At 35.9% G+C, this 18,940-nt stretch overlaps 1 long non-coding RNA gene and 1 other non-coding gene across 2 annotated transcripts; one reads left to right on the forward strand and one right to left on the reverse strand.

The window, feature by feature from the left end:
- Positions 1–4,792: 4,792 nt before the first annotated feature.
- On the reverse strand, positions 4,793–6,985 carry LOC140159299 (uncharacterized). Its single transcript, XR_011859871.1, has 2 exons — positions 6,149–6,985; positions 4,793–5,897 (listed from the first exon to the last, which is right to left on the reverse strand). It is a non-coding gene; the product is annotated as an uncharacterized lncRNA (long non-coding RNA).
- A 91-nt stretch (positions 6,986–7,076) lies between these two features.
- On the forward strand, positions 7,077–7,150 carry Trnat-ggu (transfer RNA threonine (anticodon GGU)). The gene has a single exon. It is a non-coding gene; the product is annotated as a tRNA-Thr (tRNA).
- The last annotated feature ends 11,790 nt before the right edge of the window (positions 7,151–18,940 follow it).

Genomic DNA, 18,940 nt, shown 5'->3' on the forward strand with positions numbered 1-18,940 from the left:
GTCTCCTCGGACGCTGTACAGTGCACCCTACCCCCAGACACCACTATGCCTGTTTATTCACATCACTGTTTCCCAGGCTGTTTTATCACTTGAAAAATAAGCTATACGGATTTTAAATTTTCTGAGCAGTGTTATGTCAATGAATCTTTCCTGTCGAACAAGGTATACTCAACCCACCAACCCACCTAGACCTGTTAAACGAATACGTCTTTTGGAAAATAAACCCTCGCCAATTGGCCAAAAGCAACGTTAGGTTGGCCAAAAACGGAATAGAATCAGGCCGGTGGTTTGTTCACAATCCTCTACTCATTGGTCGCAAAAGTGGGCCAATAAAATTGTAAGGAGGATCTCCGTGGACACGACGTAAGACGTGAGAGGGCGAACTTGTCTCTGATTCATGGTACGTGTTTATCAATAAAAGGTTAGTAATTTTTTTCTGAAGGAGAAGAAAAAATTGTCACAGTTATCGATGTTGTCTTCTAGTTCTAAGTCACGATCACACGCACAATATATCACATTCCAGATGATTTTGTCACAAAGTCAAAAGAACATAATGAGACATGTTCTACAACACTGATCCAATTGTCACATAGGCATGTTTATATAGTTGTACAAATGCAAATGCTAGTTGCCACGATAACATTTGCGGGTAGCCTACTATGCGATCCAACAATTGAATGTTACACTCCTGAAAATCTGCCAGTTTGGTGTTCAAGCCATGCTTTCATCGTCCATCTCTTACATATCCTGAGCGGAGAACACCCCGCCGTAGGCTAACCCTGCCACTTGATCTATCCCAACCCCTTAATTTATACATGCATACAAACTATGAGTGTGTTACGCCCTGAAGCCCATTCACCATTACCATCATCTCGACTTCTGATTTATTTCTTCCTTAACGTATGCAAAGGAGAAAACAATTGGCATCCAGTAAAACAATCAATGCTTTCTAACAATGCATTGCGCAAAAACGGTGTTGATGAAGTAGCTATCTTACTGCTGCTGATATTGGTATTGATGAAGTAGCTATCTACTGCTGATAACGGTGTTGATGAAGTAGCTATCTACTGCTGATAACGGTATTGATTAAGTAGCTATCTACTGCTGATAACGGTATTGACGAAGTAGCTATCTACTGCTGATAACGGTATTGATGAAGTAGCTATCTACTGCTGATACGGTATTGGTATTGATGAAGTAGCTATCTACTGCTGATAACGGTGTTGACTAAGTAACTATCTACAATAATTATAGTTATTTTTTCAATAGTTTGACACCATAGGCCCAATGGTGATGGTACCGGTACCACGTTTTCTTAGTCAATCAAATGAATTTTGTTTGCAATATCTTTTTCAGATGTAGTCCTGTCCTAAATCATTACACCTATAATTGAAGACCAAATTAAAAAGACTAGTTTGCATATGACGTCCTGTCAACCAGACCAAAAATGCCGTAGGCTTCTGCGCAGGTCAGTAACCAATCACGCCGCGCCTTTATCAGATGCAAACAAGTCTTTTTAGTTCGGTCTTAATTATATGGAATTCAATTCAGAGACAAGACCTGATATGATAGAGTCCCAGTCCTCTTTAGCTCCTTGTTTGATTATTATGTCGGATGGTTTTCCCGAACCACAACATCTCTCTGTCCTTCTGCCCTGCATTGCAATTCCCAGGTCAGATGCTTCCAGTCCAGTGTCCTTCTTGGGCACATCTACATAATAAGAGGCGGTCTACCGGGGTTTCTTGCTTGGATGTCCATTTGATCTGTGCAAGCCATACATGTTCCGAGAAATTTGAAGTATTTCACTTCATTTGTGCTGATGTTAATTCTCTTCACGCGGGTTTCGACTGCAGACGACATGTTTCAAACAAAATTTTAAATTCAAAAATTTCAGAAATATAAATTTTCATGACCATATTTGGAATCAGCATGAAAAATGCATTAAAATGAGTACAAACAAGCCTAGTATTGATTCAGTAGTTCTGAAGATAGCTCTTGATATTTTGAGAAAATAATTCAAAACTTCAACTGTTTCCGTTGAAGCGCATGGCTAGCACGCAGAGTATTAACCGGCTGATATCGACTTTACATTTGCTAAATTATTAATTTTGGCAAACACAGAGTCTTCTATATACATGTACTAACATTATTACAGAAATGGGGGTATTTTAGTGACGATATTAAAACAGTTGAAATGTTAAGAAAACATTGGTGACTGAATCTGAAACTGAATCTTTTGGTGACAGCGGCTCAATATAGGGAATCGTAATTGGTACCCTTATTAAAGACAATATTTTCTAATTTTCTGAATCACCATGATCACTTATGCTAGTACCTCTGAGAACTTATTCCTATCAATTTGTTAACATACCTTTTCTACGCCAGGCATTGTGGGAAAGTAATTTTGCGCCGCCGATTGGTGCCCATGGCAAATTTTACTCCTTCCTCAGTCCTACGGCCAATAAAATACACTGGCATTTTGGATCAAATGGATGAGTTCCAGAGAAATCTAAAACGGTACAGAATTTGGCAACAAGGTCTTGGGCGATTTGTGAAGCATTTGTCAATGAATTTTCAATGGGATTTGAATGAGTAACAAAATGAGGTTTTTCTGTGTCATACAATTAGGCGATTTCATTTCAAATCTATGCACCCCCTATTGAAAACGTGATACTCCCTGTGTGTGAGATTAAAGTCATGTGTGTCACAGAGGGTGTATGGATTTCAACTGGAATAGCCCGTCTGATGACAACTGGTTAATAGGGTGCGTTTAAGTATACGGCCGTGGGAACTTTATGCATTTTTGATGACTTATAAGTCATTATTAGTCAACTAATTAAGGTAATTAGTTAATTATAATGATAACCAACGGCACAAATTACTCCATTTGAACACGTGTTACCTCATACCTATGACTATATGACGGGTTGCACATAACGGGGTTATTTATATTTTTATTCTATTAAACAAAAAATTGTTTTTTAAAAATATGCTGTATTTCAAGGCAACCAATTCTCAATTATTCTTATCCTCATTGCTAAACATTAATTGCTAATTAATTCATTTCAATTAAAATCAAATAAACATTCCACCTCTAGGCTGATTTAAATACAAGTAATATCCTGAGTGGGTTCATCATCGCTGGTTTAATTCATCACTGTCTCGTGATTATGTATTCCGATAGTCGCACCGGATTCGTTCCGGGTAGTTTACGAGACAGAGGATGATTTAAGCACTTCCCAGCAAGTCTTGCGGTTAGCACAGCTGTGTGAGTGAACATGACACCACTGCCCGCCCACTGCATACACACGTGCATGGTTAAATTTGAATTTGGACAGATATATTTACAATAAAACACCTTCCAAAAGTTGGTCGATTTCACATTTTATGTTATCTACAGAAGGTGTGAATTATCCTTCATGCATACATCACTTTAGATCTGAAATCGACCAATATAATGACGACACACGGGCAATTCTAAAACAACATCTTTTGCACAGAGTTCAATGGGATTTGAAAAGTAAAGTGGCAGTTGAAACTCTAGTGATAACACTTTTACAGTGCATGATGGGGCTTCCTTAAATCATCCTCTGTTTACGAGAGGACTGCTCTTGTCAATGAAGGAGACCTGGTTGTTCCATGCCTTCACTTTTTATTCGACGTAGAATGTTTGATGCAACATCTCTTCTTTATTTTATATTATTCTCGTACTATTTCTAGTCATGTTTAACTTTAAACGAATGTTTATGATATAAAAATCGGTAATATATTTCCACCAGACATTCGACATATTAATATAAGATTTTAAAAAACGTTGACTTGCCCTTTTGTCAGATTTTGATATTTTGGTTTAATTTGTAATTTCAAAATATTTGTTTAATTTATGCTTAACTGCGTATAAACTAATTCCAACTCGATTTCTAGTAGTACAAGTATATAGTTTGTATTTTGTTCAATTACATGAACAGCTTTAAATAAGAAATTTCGGAAACATATCAGATACACGACAAATGATGATTTTAATGAAATTTGTAGGTTTAACTACAGTGGTTCTTTACCAAGAAAGAATGCCATAAAACAACTTATTTCAGGGAAATCTGACGGCTATTAGAAAGGCGTCTTCTTAATTTGCTAAACCTTTTCAACTCAACATAAGAACTGCAAGACTGACGGGCCGAGCTAAATATTTCAAAATTGTTTATTATAAAATTGCCAACCAGTTTATTTAAAAGGCAAACATGATGAGCGGAATTTGACCCGCAGTAGCTCTACAACGATATGGGCAATGCTTGGCCAATGGTTTGCTATCTACCGTAGATAGCACATTGGTGGCGCTATAAACTGTTGACGAGCGTCAGGAAAAAGCGTCATCTTCAAGCATTCTCTGTACTATATCACACTGGCTATAAGCTCATCATTTTAAACGAATTTCAGGGATTTATCCTGAATTACTAACAAAAAACAACAACAACCAACGGAGAAATAAAGTTTAATCTATGTGGAAAATTAAATATAAGAAAGGTTTTTAACACAAGTCAACACATACAACACATTGTCAATGAACTCAAAAACAACAAACATGGGAGACAACACTTTTTGTGGTGGTCATGTTCTATACCAACCGAGAGATCATTTGGTTTATTTATAAAGAATATCCTCTATGGGATTTCTTAAGTATCTCACACCAAAGAAAAATGCCCTGACACCAGACACAACCATAATCTGCGCGTATTTAAAGGCACATTATTTCTTATGACGTTATTAGCACTATAGTAATCTAACAACTTCTAGATTCCATGGGAAAGTGACCCATGACCCGGACAAGACCATAATCCGCAGCCATTTCCGGGCACATGTTATTCCCTATGATAAATGCCCCAAAGCCAAACATGTACCATTGTTCATCATCCCCGGGGTTCATCATATTTCTAATATTCGCTAATTAGCACTATATATATCTTATACCATAGGCCTATAATTGAGCCCAAAAAGGTCCCAAAACGCAGACAAAACTATCACGCGCTAATTGAAAGGCCATCGCCATATGGAATCATTATCGTGTGTATTTTATAACACTCAATTCAATACTTTACGCAGATTTCAAATAATGACCATGTCATTTGCCATGATTTGTCATAAATGCATATAATTAATGCAGAATATCATTGAAAGCCGAAAAATAACTGCATGTATGCGTCTTCGTTTATGGACATGAAAAGTTTTGCTTCAATCATTTCATGTATTTATTTCCGATAGGTACAGTTAATTGGTATGTATTTACCACACTGCCTAGGAAACTGTTGACATACATGTACCAGGCTTATGTCTTTAACTTCAACAACCATTTTTGATTTGTTTTGTTTTTGTTTTTGATTATGCAGTAAACCTGGTAGACAGTGGTAAAGTGCTTTTTCTTTAACTTTGGCTACTTTTTGATTTCATGATAAAGTGCCTACTTGACGCCAACAGAAACATTCTTTTTTGTGGAATTATTTAGCTTACATATTTTCAGACTTTAGAATTTGCTATGAATTCAAAGTCATATCAAACTTATTTTGAACTTGTTGACTTATTACCTTATTTCTATACGTCTGGTTCTCCTTTCCATTGTGAACCATTTTTCTCCAGTGTTTTGTGCTGGGAGACATCTTTAGTTTAACACGCCCGCTCTATGCATTGTTTAAGGCTCAAGTCTATACAATTGAAAACTTTTAGACTTAAACTTGAATGCAAAATTATAATCACTTGCTGACTTGCGAGTTATCTTTAGTGTCCCCACTTGTTATGATAAACATGTTTTATTAAACATGTTAAGCCATTCCATTAATTTCAATTAAGCCTGCAAGGCTTGATAATCTTTACTTCAATTCTTATGTTATGCATGAATTCGAAGTTACCTCATTTCGTGAACATTTTGACATTTATTGTGATATTTCTGTATACACAATTGTAAGCTTTTAGACTTAAACTTGGAATTCACAATTATAATCACTTGCTGACTTGCGAGTTATTATCTTATCCATGTCCCCATTTGTTATGATAAACATGTTTTATTAAACATGTTAAGCCATTAAATTAAGTTCAATTAAGCCTGCAAGGCTTGATTATATTTACTTCAATTCTTATGTTATGCATGAATTGAAGTTACCTCATTTTGTGAACATTTGACATTTATTGTGATATTTCTGTATATACGATTGAAAGTTTTTATAGACTTAAACTTGAGTTCACATTTATAATCACTTGCTGACTTGCGAGTTATTATCTTATCCGTGTACCCACTTGTTATGATAAACATGTTTTATTAAACATGTTAAGCCATTAAATTCAATTCAATTAAGCCTGCAAGGCTTGATTATATTACTTCAATTCTTATATTGTTATGCATGAATTCGAAGTGAACATTTGACATTTATTATGATATTTCTGTTTCAAATGATTAACTTGAAAACGTTTAACGCGCTGATAAAACATTTAATGTTTGTGTTAATTTAAACCGCATAATTTAGCATTAAACATGTTTTCAAAGTTACGTAAAACTTATAACCAATTGATTATTCTTACTTTCCACTAAAACCTGTAAACTTATACATGACTCACTGTTACTTTACTTTCACTTAACATGTACATTTATTGGGCGTGGAGGGTGGGTTTTTCAATAGAAGTTGATCTCTCGATGATAAAACATGATATGAATGAGTCAAAAACCCACTTGCATTTGACCAGCTACAATTATGCCAAGTGATTGGTTGTATCATAGCAACAACAAAACCCTTTAACAAAACCATTATGATTGCATCAAAACCCTGCACCTGTTTTACATGGATGAACGCATATCTGAAATCACTGATGTGCGTAACTCCCAAGTGGATCAACGGCTTAACCCATATTATACACAAGGGATAAAAAACCCATTTATACGCCTGGCCAAAAATTTTCTCCCCATTGACAATCTGGTTTTAATTCGACTTCGCTTAATTAAACGCCATTCTTAAAGCTTCTTGGATGAGAAGATGATAGAGGGCGGGTATTGAACTGAAGGCCTATAGATAATAACATCACTGCTCTTCTCCATCTGACTTATTAGCTCAGTTGGTAGAGCATCGGTCCGGTGATCCGAAGGTCCCAGGTTCAAATCCTGGATAGTCAGTGAATTTTTTCACTGGCTGTCATTTATGTATGTGTTGACTTGTGTTAAAAACCTTTCTTATAAACAACAACCAACATAAAAAAAAACAAAAACAAAAACCAAAAAACACACCCAAAAACCAAAAAAAAAAAAACCCAAAAACAACAACAAAAACAAAAACACATAAGTCCGTTGTAACAAAGGTGCACATTCAAATCCTACATACGAGTAAACATGAAGGTAGAATGGGATAAGTTCAGCCTTTTAAGATGGTTTTTATGCTTAACCTTAATAGGCTAAAATGATCTATTCATTTTTGAATAGAAACTTGTCAAATTTGACAAGGGAAACAAATCAGATGGGGACATGACAGATTTCCCTTCAAAACGACTCGCATATTCTCATCAAAATGACAAGAAACTATTCAAATAGATATCATTTGATAAGATTTCCTTGTTGTTTAAAACGGCGATCTTGTCAATTATTATTGAATGAATAGATTCTTGTCAAAAAATGACACAATTATCAAATTTGAGTAGTTGTCTTGTCAGAGGGGACTTAACAGAATCTTGTCCAAATGAAATGGAAACTAATCATTTTGATAAGATTGTTAGATCGAAATCATGATAAACCTAATCAAACAGTATATATATTTACGGGTTCAAAAATAAATAAGTATAAGAACCTATTAAAAATGATAGTACGAATTTATGCATTTTACATGCTAACGTGATATTCCATTTGATTTTGTTATTAATTAAACATGTTTCAAGAAGTTTAGGGATGATTAGGCCTACTATTATGTCATTCGAGCTTCAAGAATCTATAACTTCCAGGTGAACTCTTTATTTGACCAAACTCGCCATCATGCAACTTTCCTAATATCCCTTCTCTATATAATTTAAAGGTCGCTTGGTACTATTTTATATGAGCAAAACTCTTTAAAATTCCACCGTCTATTGGGAATTTGACGACACAAAGCATACCGGATAAAATGCTCAAGTTAAATTGTAATACTCCAACACCAGACAAACAAACACAATAGAAAACAAAAAATGATAACATCGCGAATTGCTGTTCAAGTTACATTTTTCTTAAAGAAGATAAAACACGTAGTTAAGCTAAATTTATACTACATCGCTGAGCGACGAGCGATTGGTTATTAACCAATGAGATAGCTCGTTTTTCCAACGCAGAAAATATCTCTGTACCTCATTGGTTAAAAACTAATCGCTCGATGCTCAGCGATGGATTGTAAATTCAGCTTCAATGAGCGGAAGACATTTGACCCAGTTTCGAGAATGAATCGTGAAATGTCAAATTCATTGAGTCTTCTCCATCCTCTACAATAGAAAATGGGCTCTTACATTGAAATCCATACACCCCCTGTAGAAGACGTGGCCTTAATCTTCCACACAGGGAGTGTGAATTTCAAATGGGGCTACATGGGTGATTCCATTTGAAATCTACATCCTCTGTGTAAGATTAAGGTCATGTCTTCCGGGGGGTGTATATATTTCAACAGGAATACTACTGTGCGTCTGGCGCTCTAGTTCTTGCTATTACTAATAGGCCTATACTCACCGATTCTTTTATACCTGCAATTACGAACAAAAAAATCCAAATAAAACAACGTTTTTCATGCACTTCAAGGCTTCCTTTAAAGATTTCATCTAAAATTTACCAGCGCAAAAATTGTTGTGATTGTGAACTCGAACACAAAATATCTAGGGCCGTGAGTTCTGCAAGTACGTGAGCTAGGGCGAATTAGTCTTATCAACAGGTTTTGTGTCTTGGGGTCATGTAGTATGATGGTTTTGATGTACGTACTAGAAATGAGCAAATGCAGCAACCAGAGTTTTAGTAAAAAGAAATGCATGGAAAAGAAGAAACTGCTTATTTGAAATTTTGAAATAACTAGATGAATAATGAAAGATGTTTAGTTGCTATTATTTGATATATCAATATGTTGATCACGGTATTCTCGTTTAATTGAAAAAATTAAATTCTATTACGATATAAATGTCAGTTAAAGACTAATTGAAAATTTCGACAAACAAGACAACAACAAAATGTCGAAGATCATGAATAATAAGATCCAATTAGGCACAATTTAAAACTGCGTCATTTTATATACACTTTTACTGCGCTGTGTATTACTATTAGTAAAGAGAAATGTAAACATTTTTGTTAACATTTTAACTTTATTGGTAAACCGGATCAAGGAAAGACTGCATTGCTATGAGATTTGTTAATTAACAGGCAGAAGATATACCACACGTAAGTTTAATTTCATTGTTAAACCGGATCAAGTAAAGACTGCATTGCTATGAAATTTGTGGTCCATAACAGGTAGAAGATATAACTTCGCGTTAGTTTAACTTTATTTTGTAAACCGGATCAAGGAAAGACTGCATTGCTAAGAGATTTGTTAATGTGGCCAATAACAGGCAGAAGATATACCACACGTAAGTTTAATTTCATTGTTAAACCGGATCAACGAAAGACTGCATTGCTATATATGAAATTTGTTAATGTGGTCCATAACAGGTAGAAGGTACTAGTATAACCACACGTTAGTTTAACTTTATTGGTAAACCGGATCAAGGAAAGACTGCGTTGCTATGAGATTTGTTAATGTTGCCCATAACAGGTATAGTAGAAGATATAACCTCACGCTAGTTTAACTTTATTGGTAAACCGGATCAAGGAAAGACTGCATTGCTATGAGATTTATTAATGTGGCCCATAACAGGTATAGTAGAAGGTATAACCTCACGCTAGTTTAACTTTATTGGTAAACCGGATCAAGGAAATACTGCATTGCTAAGAGATTTGTTAATGTGGCCAATAACAGGCAGAAGATATACCACACGTAAGTTTAATTTCATTGTTAAACCGGATCAAGGAAAGACTGCATTGCTATATATGAAATTTGTTAATGTTGCACATAACAGGTAGAAGGTATAACCACACGTTAGTTTAACTTTATTGGTAAACCGGATCAAGGAAAGACTGCGTTGCTATGAGATTTGTTAATGTGGCCCATAATAGGTACAGTAGAAGGTATAACCTCACGCTAGTTTAACTTTATTGGTAAACCAGATCAAGGAAAGACTGCATTGCTATGAGATTTTGGCACGTAAATAATAAGCTTTATCTTGTTCTAGTTTAAAATGGTTGTTAAGCCAATAAGTTTAAGATTTGTTAATTTCCATTTCAACCATTTGGATATGGCATGTGTATCGTTTAAAGTTTCGTGTGCTTTTCGAGTTACTTTAATTCGATTGTTAAACCATGTCCCTCATATGTGACTGGACGCGGCGAATCAGCCGTAAAGTCGGCCCCGGTCAATTTTGTTTTATTTCGTGTTTAGAAAATATATACCATAAGCTTTAATATGGTATATCATTTGACTTCAAACGATATCCAAAAGCGGGGTTATGATTTGTTGAACTCTGTTCCTTCGACAAAATTGTATTTTTTATCGGTTCTACATGTGTCTCTTTTTCTACATTTCTAGTAATAAATATCCAACAGTCATACTTGGCGGTCATTTCAAAACATCCCCAAGTTAACGAGGTTCAGAAATATCCTCTCATTGTTCATTGTTGATTATACATACCTAGACAAAATACAATGCTTTGTTATCTACCACTTGAACAGGATTTAGCCAAAGCAAACAAAGACAAGAACTATTCTATAGAAATAGGTAGAAGCTTATTATCCTCTTCAGCAGTAGTATTATTGATTGATTTAAACAGCGTTTGATAAGATACTTGTCGCAACGAATTGATACACCTATGAATACGACCTTCACATACATTTTACACTTTAACTCAGAATACAATTTGCCGAGTTTACGGCTGATTCGCCGCGTCGGCACTCACATATAAGATTGAAGATGTTGTGCTGCAAACCTTATGGGCATATATCTCAGTACATGAAGGCAGTGGTTTCTACATGTTAAATATCAGTGGTATGTAATATAACATATTAATATAATAAAGATGAATCGTGATCTGGTGACTTTGGCTTACGTAACGTGACTGCGCAACACACTGTAGAGTCAACACGTGTCATTACCATTGTTGGGATAATGGGGCAAATTTGAACCGCGCTTTATAAACTATTAGACCGATTAACTTTCTAATTTAGGTGTAATTGACTTCTACCGGGAGGGAAGAGGGGTGGGGGGGGTGGGGGGGGGGGGCACTCGAATATGAAAGTGACATACCTATGCCTACATAGGCCCTACATGATACAATATTATGCATTATAATTTAAAAGAGCTTTATATAAAGCACTATTACTGCGATTTTTACCGATGTTTGTGTTCAGAAGACTGGTATCCATACAGGATCTTGTGACGGGTCCACCCACCCCTACCAGATATGTATATACGTCATCGACAATATTAAATCTGAAATATTCAAAAATTTTCGAAAAAATTCAAATGCAAAATAGATTTCAGTGTAACAGTGTGATACAAAATGTTGAAAAATATTGTCGTTTGAATGCAACAAAAGAAACACGCCTTAAGTTCAAGGCATCTGGTCACCCCAACTGAAACGCTAATTGCTCATTTTCACTGCGGACAAAAAATAAAATCATTCAAAACTGTCTGAAATTATAAGATGTGAAAGAATTTAACACTATTGTGACCATTTTAGGATAAAATACCTTGCCCCTTGGTGCAATGACGCATACAGTATAGCACAAAGGTAAAAACATTGCTCACGCGAATATCAATAAAATTTGTGTAAAATGATCCTAGAAACATTGTATAGGATGCACAATAGATACGGGGTGCCGGTGATGGTGTGACAAGACCAGGTTGAACACAAATAATGACTAATTATTGCTATGAAATTTGAGACAAATTACGGAGAGCGTAGATAATAATATAAATAATGATATGGAATAGGTGTGCGGGCATTTGGGAAGGGGGAATAGCGCAGGGATTAATGGGCACTAATGGACAGGTGGTTGGGGGAAGGAGAAAGGGTCAAGGGGTGCGACACCATGAACAAAATGGGCGTTTCCTTCATGTGAGACATGCAGAATTAGACATGGGTAAAGACTTAAATTCCCCCTAGACCAGTTTTGGTGATTTCTTACATGAAGGGGTAACTGAAAAAAAAAAATGGGTAAAAGTTTTAAACACTTGGCTAACAATTTGAATAAGTCATGGTCCCAACTTTATTCCACACCGTGCCACTGTCCAACTATCAGAGCTCATAATTCATGCACATTGAATCCATTGGCAAAAAATAAATATAAATAAATAAGCTCTACTAGAACTTTCAAATTATAATTAGCCTTTTAGAGGTATAGTGGACACAATAATAAGGCGCTGCACGAAGTGGGTAAAGTCTTTTGAATTTGGCGGGTTTTACCCACATTGAATACTGCCCTCCTATTGTGTACGCCATGCTTCGAAAAGGCTAATTATTCGCTAAATTAAATATTTTCATACGCGCTGCCGCTGTTTCCCTAAACACTAAAAAAACCCAATATTCATAATAGGAGATGATCAGACGACGCCTTGCCGCAGCAGCTCAGGGCTTGGTGTTGTGCTGTTTAGTGTTTAGGCTACAGTATAAAGGCCTATCCTTAGGCCTACTAACACTAGGATAAAGAGAAAAGTTGAATTAACTTACCCAACTGAAACCAAATTGGAGAAAACATTTTTGAACAACAAAAACCAACCTCGCTTCTTATGCTGTTGAGATCGGGGAATTTACCGGTTCGCCCTGGCTGAAGGCAAACGTCCTTTGTGGTGAAAGTGACTACCATTGCTCCATGGTGATTACGCTGTGCATCCTAATGATAGGCCTACGCCTGAATAACCGATCAATCGATGCGATCATGGATGCGATATTGTTATACAATCTAACAACTTCTCTGTTCACCAGCTAATTCGCTGTAGAAGTGACGTAATAATCGGATTAACTACCATATAGTAATAGATGAATACAATTTTTAAATATATCACCATGCACTACAAGCAGGTTGCACTCATCACCTGTGTCTGTCTGCAATCACAGATTGAATACAATACCACTTTTTTCAAAGATATTACAGGTGCGAGTGATCAGCATGATATGAATATTCTATAGAATTACAATCCATGTCTTTTCAAACTTCTTTAAAAAAAACCCCAATAATCTAAGATAATAGACAGTAGGCATATCAATAACGTTGTATAAAGACTCAAACTAGTGTAGGGGCCCCGGGGTAGGCTCAAACTAAGGTCGCTTTTCCATGCGCTGGTTTACCACAAATACTTCCATCAACATTATTAAGGGCGTGCGAATGAACTATCTTTTAAACTACATTCATAACCTCATTAATAAACGCGATGCATGCGATCCAATCATATTTTATCATTTGTGAAAACGCGAACGCAAATCGAGGTCATTAATATCTCACAATTGACCGCAAAATGCGTATTTGTTCCATTGTCGCACACAATTCACCGGCGTTTGCGTGTTGTTGTGCGTCGAACAAACTGCGCGCGCGCTGGCTGCCGTATTTGGATTGCGCGCTACCATATTTGCACGAATTGTGATACGCACTTTTGTTATTGGTCGTCCTGTTTTAGCCTGATCGATTTTTGGAAAGGGAAGATGTAAAAATCATCTATTTTTATAAACTTTTGAGCAAATTTTTGCGTTATTTTGTAAGGTGAAGAGATTAAAGTGACGGTTATGAATGAGGTTAATAACTTTGCATCGGTAATGTGTCGGGCATTGTGAAAAATCTAAACACTTTGCTTTGGACCTCGGAATATCCCTCGGGGCTACGCCCCTCGGGATATTCCTCGGTTCCAAAGGCAAAATGTTTAGATTTTTCACAATTCCCTCCAAATGACCGATGCGCAGTTATTAACCTCTAAATAAGCTAAAACTATTAAAAACGTTGTTTTTCCACAAAATGTTCCTTTACTTCCATCAACATGGAGGGCGCAAGAATGAAGTCAAGGACGGAGACTTCAACATTATTTTGTGTCTGAAGTAATAGCATTCACTTATATGTGACCCAACATGTGTAAATGAGGCGCCCATTTGTCTTTAAAGTGCGCTATATATTTTACAATAATATTTTGACAACATTTTTAAAATTTTGCTATACTGTAGTGTTTTTTGTGTTTTGTGGGTTTTTTTTTGCCTGTTACTTTCTAATATAACGTCAAAATAAAATATTTCATGACCTTTAAGGATGCACACAGGATCACTGAAGTGTTACATGGCCAAAATTGAGTTTTCATCACTAATGTCATCTTCAAACCGTATTTTACCTTGTCATGAATAGATTTTAAAGAAATCTTAAAATTTGAACCATAAGAAAAGCTATTTTAAAGACCCTTTTTCATTAAAAATTTGCCAAAATGCAAAAGCAAATAAATCATTGTTTTCCCGCAATAGATCGCGTTCTCGTAACGCGTACTGCGGCGTACAGCTAGCAAAGACACGCACACATGGTAAACTGGATGGGCGAGGTGATTACTGATTGAGGCGCTGGAGTCGCCAATCGCGATCACTAGCGTATTTTATCGTATTGATCTCTTCCAAGGTAGGTAAAGCTTGCACCATTGCATTGCGAAACTGCGGGCCGACAGACCACCACCGTCCCGTCCCAGAATCAGTAGGCCTACTCGATAAATTTCGCCACAAAAGTGCTGATATAGTGGTATAAATTATAGGTTTTTTTTTATATGAACATAATAGTGAATTTTTTGTTTGTTTTTGTTTTGTTTTTCAAGTTTCATTCTGAACTTGAAAAGATGAAATTTATCTGTAAGAAGTAGTTAGCCGTAAGAAGCCCTGTAATAATGACGCAATCTGGTAGATACGATAGAAAACGTAGGCCCTAAATATTTTGCTAGTAGGCTAGACTTAGCCCGCATAGTACATCATTTGGCTTATTATTTTATGTTTAAAAATTTGTTTTATTTCATTCATTCATTCATTCATTTCATTGTTATTATTTGATTTACCAAGTTGGTGTAGTTGGACAAGAATATAGGCCTATTATATTAGCTTGGTTCGGGAGCCTCTGCGGTCGTTCAGTCTCGTCTTAATTTTAAAGACCATAAAAAATAGGCAAGCAGTTACTACCGGTAGGCCTATATTAGATACCTAAGGCCCTGAATAATGTTTCAAAGTGTTATTAAAACACGGATTTAAGATTCGTTTTCAAACGTTCTCTACTCCTGATTGACCATTAACGCAATGTCAAAAACGTTGACATTTCAATACATCATATCGACCATCTAGGCATAGGCCTACAACTCTACGATGTTAAAAATGTCGATATTTGAAATCGGCATAGCGAGCACGCGTTTATGAAAGCATTTTCACGAATGTTTTAATGCTAAATAATAATTTCAGACGAGAAATATAGGCCTAATCGAAAACGCAAATTCGTGCTTTTTTCATAACCCATTTTAACTACATTTCCATTAGTAGGCCTATTAGGTCTACCATATACCATGATTGCGATAAAAGCTTTTGGTTTAACACTTTTTGCAAATGTTTTGGCCGAATTCCTTTTTATTTGCAATGTTTGTCTGGCTTTCAACTTTCACGTTTATAATGTTTTCTGCATACACTTTAAAAGGTAAACTGCTTTAAAGCATGTTCCGTGAATGTTTTCATGCAGTGCTTTAAAACGCTCTTTATAGCATGATGCCTATATACGGTAGGCCTACTGCATAAACCACAATCTAATTTAAAACCATAAGTGTTCTGTTTTCTACTTTTGAAATTCGGTTTTGTTAGGCTATGTAAATTTCCGTGTTTTTCAGTTTTCTTGTGACCTCTCCGTGTTTTGGCTGTTTAACATATATAGGCCTATGGCCTACTTTTTGTCCGTTTTACAAGAAGTTTATTCAAGACATATTACAACTTTTATCCCACTTTTTACACGTTTATTTGATTGAAAACAACAACAGACACACTTTTTTAATATTTTTGTTGTTGTATTTTATTCACTTTTTATGCGGTACAAAATATTTTACAACTTTATTGTGGCTTTAGGCCTATAATAGGCCTATGACTTTTGTACGTGTTTGATATTCCGTAAAAGTTAAAAATAAAATATGATAACAACAAACAATGAAAATAACAAAACGGCATATTGAGTAATGCGACACATCAGAATCTTTAAAAATTTTACTTGGGATTCCTGTGGTGTAGGCCTAGCTATAACGGGCGTTAAAATGCCTATCTTTGCCGCGGACGGGCCGCTGTGGTGCCTCTCAAGCACCAACTAAAAAGAAAAAGCAACGAGTAGTAACAACATCATGTTTGCGGTTCAGAAAAGGACAATGAACATAAAAATGCAATATTTGTCAACACCAAAAAAAAAAGAAAGAAAGAAAGAAAGAAAATCACCAAAAACGATAAATTAAAAACATTGCATTTTTAAAGCAAAATTATGAAAATTAGTACAAAACAGAAATCGCAATTATCATGATTATGTCTCAATTGATTCTTCATTTCATAAAACTTCCTGCTAAAATAATTGCTTGCCAGTTATTCTAGGCCTATGCTACTTTTAGGCCTAATGTTCTGATGTCCGCAAATTTTAATACAGAGCATGATCTTTTTTGAACAGGACAAAATTGTGCTTAAATAATCATAGTTTCGTTCGCGGCAACACGACCATGCACTGTGCAACTTATTCGCGTAACCTGTCTGTCTGTCCGCGCGCCCTGTCGCTCCTCAAACGCCAACGCGACCTCCGCGGCCTTGCCGGAAGCTCTGCTGCACCATGGCAACAAGACTGCAGTAAATAAAATGGCTACACCATGTGGATAAACTTCTGCCGAATGTGCACGGATAATTTTGTCATATTGTATATTTTACCTTCTAAATCACCAAAAAAATGCCAATCTGCTGCAGTTGGACGCCCCTTCTCATTTTCTAACTTGACCAAACGTCACAAGTCACCGGATTATATATTTATGGAATAATCTTCAAAAATGGACCTAAAATCCGCTGTATTTTTCTAAATCGCGATTTTCGGCAAGTTCTCTTTTGACCACTTTTAACCATTTTTGGTCCGCCATAGCGTCTAAATGAAGCATCACTGAGGTAAGTTTTTAAGTCAAACGTTTAGATATGGCCAAAATCTAGATAGTGTTTTTTCATTTTTTTAAATTAGGGCCTAGAACTTTTTTATCACCCATGATTCAAAAATTTGAACACGGGTCACACGTTTTTACTGATTTTTTGCCTATATTTTAAAAACTAAGCAAAATTTCGAAAAAATAACAAAACACTTTCTAGATTTATTTGTCTAAATTAATAAAATTCACGTTTTACAGTTTTGATTTTCAAATAATTTTTTATGGCGGACCAAAATTATTGGTCAAAAAGCCGTTTTTGGGATTTTCTCGAAAATTGTACTTTTTTCCCAAAACTGACATTTTAAATGGATTTATGAGCTCATTTCCGTTCAAAAAATGTATACTTTTATATACTTTACATGAATAGTTTTCGAGTTATGAGGTGAATAATAATGGGTAATTAGTGATCCTGTGTGCCTCCTTAAGTAAGCCGACACTTAAATGTTATTTAACGTTTTTACCAAAAACACCCCAAAATAAGTTTATAACGATAAACATATGCTTGTGCTTGCTGGGTTATCAATTGCAATCAACGACTCAGAGATTGTAATATTCTACTTAAAGATTGAAACAATAATCTTTTGTGAATATTATTGACTGACCTTATAATAAAGTTGTCTGCCCATAACCGATTCTTGGCGCGGCATGTTACCTTAAAATATTCTCTTATTTATATAATGAGTCTGTAAAAGCAAGCGACTTTCCCGAAACTGGTTAGGCGTTCTCTAGTGGCTTTTGTCGTCTCATTTTATCGATATTTCCCCGCGGTTTTTGTGTCGTTTCTAATGCACAAGTCATAGCCTATCATCGCGGGAATTGGCGGGAATTGTCTACACATGGAGTAATTTGACCACGTGCCAGACGATTTCGATTTTCTGTGATTTAAAAATGAAGACGACAAGCTGAAATGTCAAGTCCTAGTTTATAGGAAGGAAAATAATACGACACGACACATTATTTTATAATATTCTTGCAAAATTTGACCCTTATTATTGCCCTGTATTATTTAATGAATAGTTCATGGTTAACCTGAGCCTGGAAAGACTACGCTACTTTCAGATTTGTTTATGGTAGGGGGGTGGGTGTGGTGATGTTAAAAGGGTGTGTGTGTGTGGGGGGGGGGGTGGATCCTTATTATTGTCCTGTTACTTTATTATTTAATGAATAGTTTCACATTTGTTTATGGCAGGGGTGTGGGGGTGTGTGTGTGGGTGATGTTAGGGATGTCACGCCGGGGTGTGAAGGGTGAATTCATGTGTTTATGCAAGTGTTTAATACATGGGTAGACTATGCCATAATCTCGCGAAAGCCCGATTAAAAAACTCGGAAAGCTGAAAGTGCGGTGACTGAAAAGATCCGATGTGAAAATCTATCGATTGTAGGCCTACACAAATTAATACAAATCAGTTTCATGCTTAAATGTATTAATATAGCAAGAGTATGCACAAAAATGATGGGCAAGTGGACTACGGAGAAGTCTGGTGTGTGGGGTGCAGCGCGTTTAGGACTGATTTCATGTTTTCTTATTTCATGCAACATAGGCCTATCATCAAAATAATTATTAGACAGAACTGAAAAGCAACGTTTTTTCAAGTGTCAAATACGAGTCTTACCCGAATGGTTTGAAATGTATTATACTCCCAACAAACACGTTCCGCAAAGTGTATCTTCAT

The sequence above is a fragment of the Amphiura filiformis genome, chromosome 8 (assembly GCF_039555335.1).
Source record: "Amphiura filiformis chromosome 8, Afil_fr2py, whole genome shotgun sequence".
Taxonomy (NCBI): Eukaryota; Metazoa; Echinodermata; class Ophiuroidea; order Amphilepidida; family Amphiuridae; genus Amphiura; species Amphiura filiformis.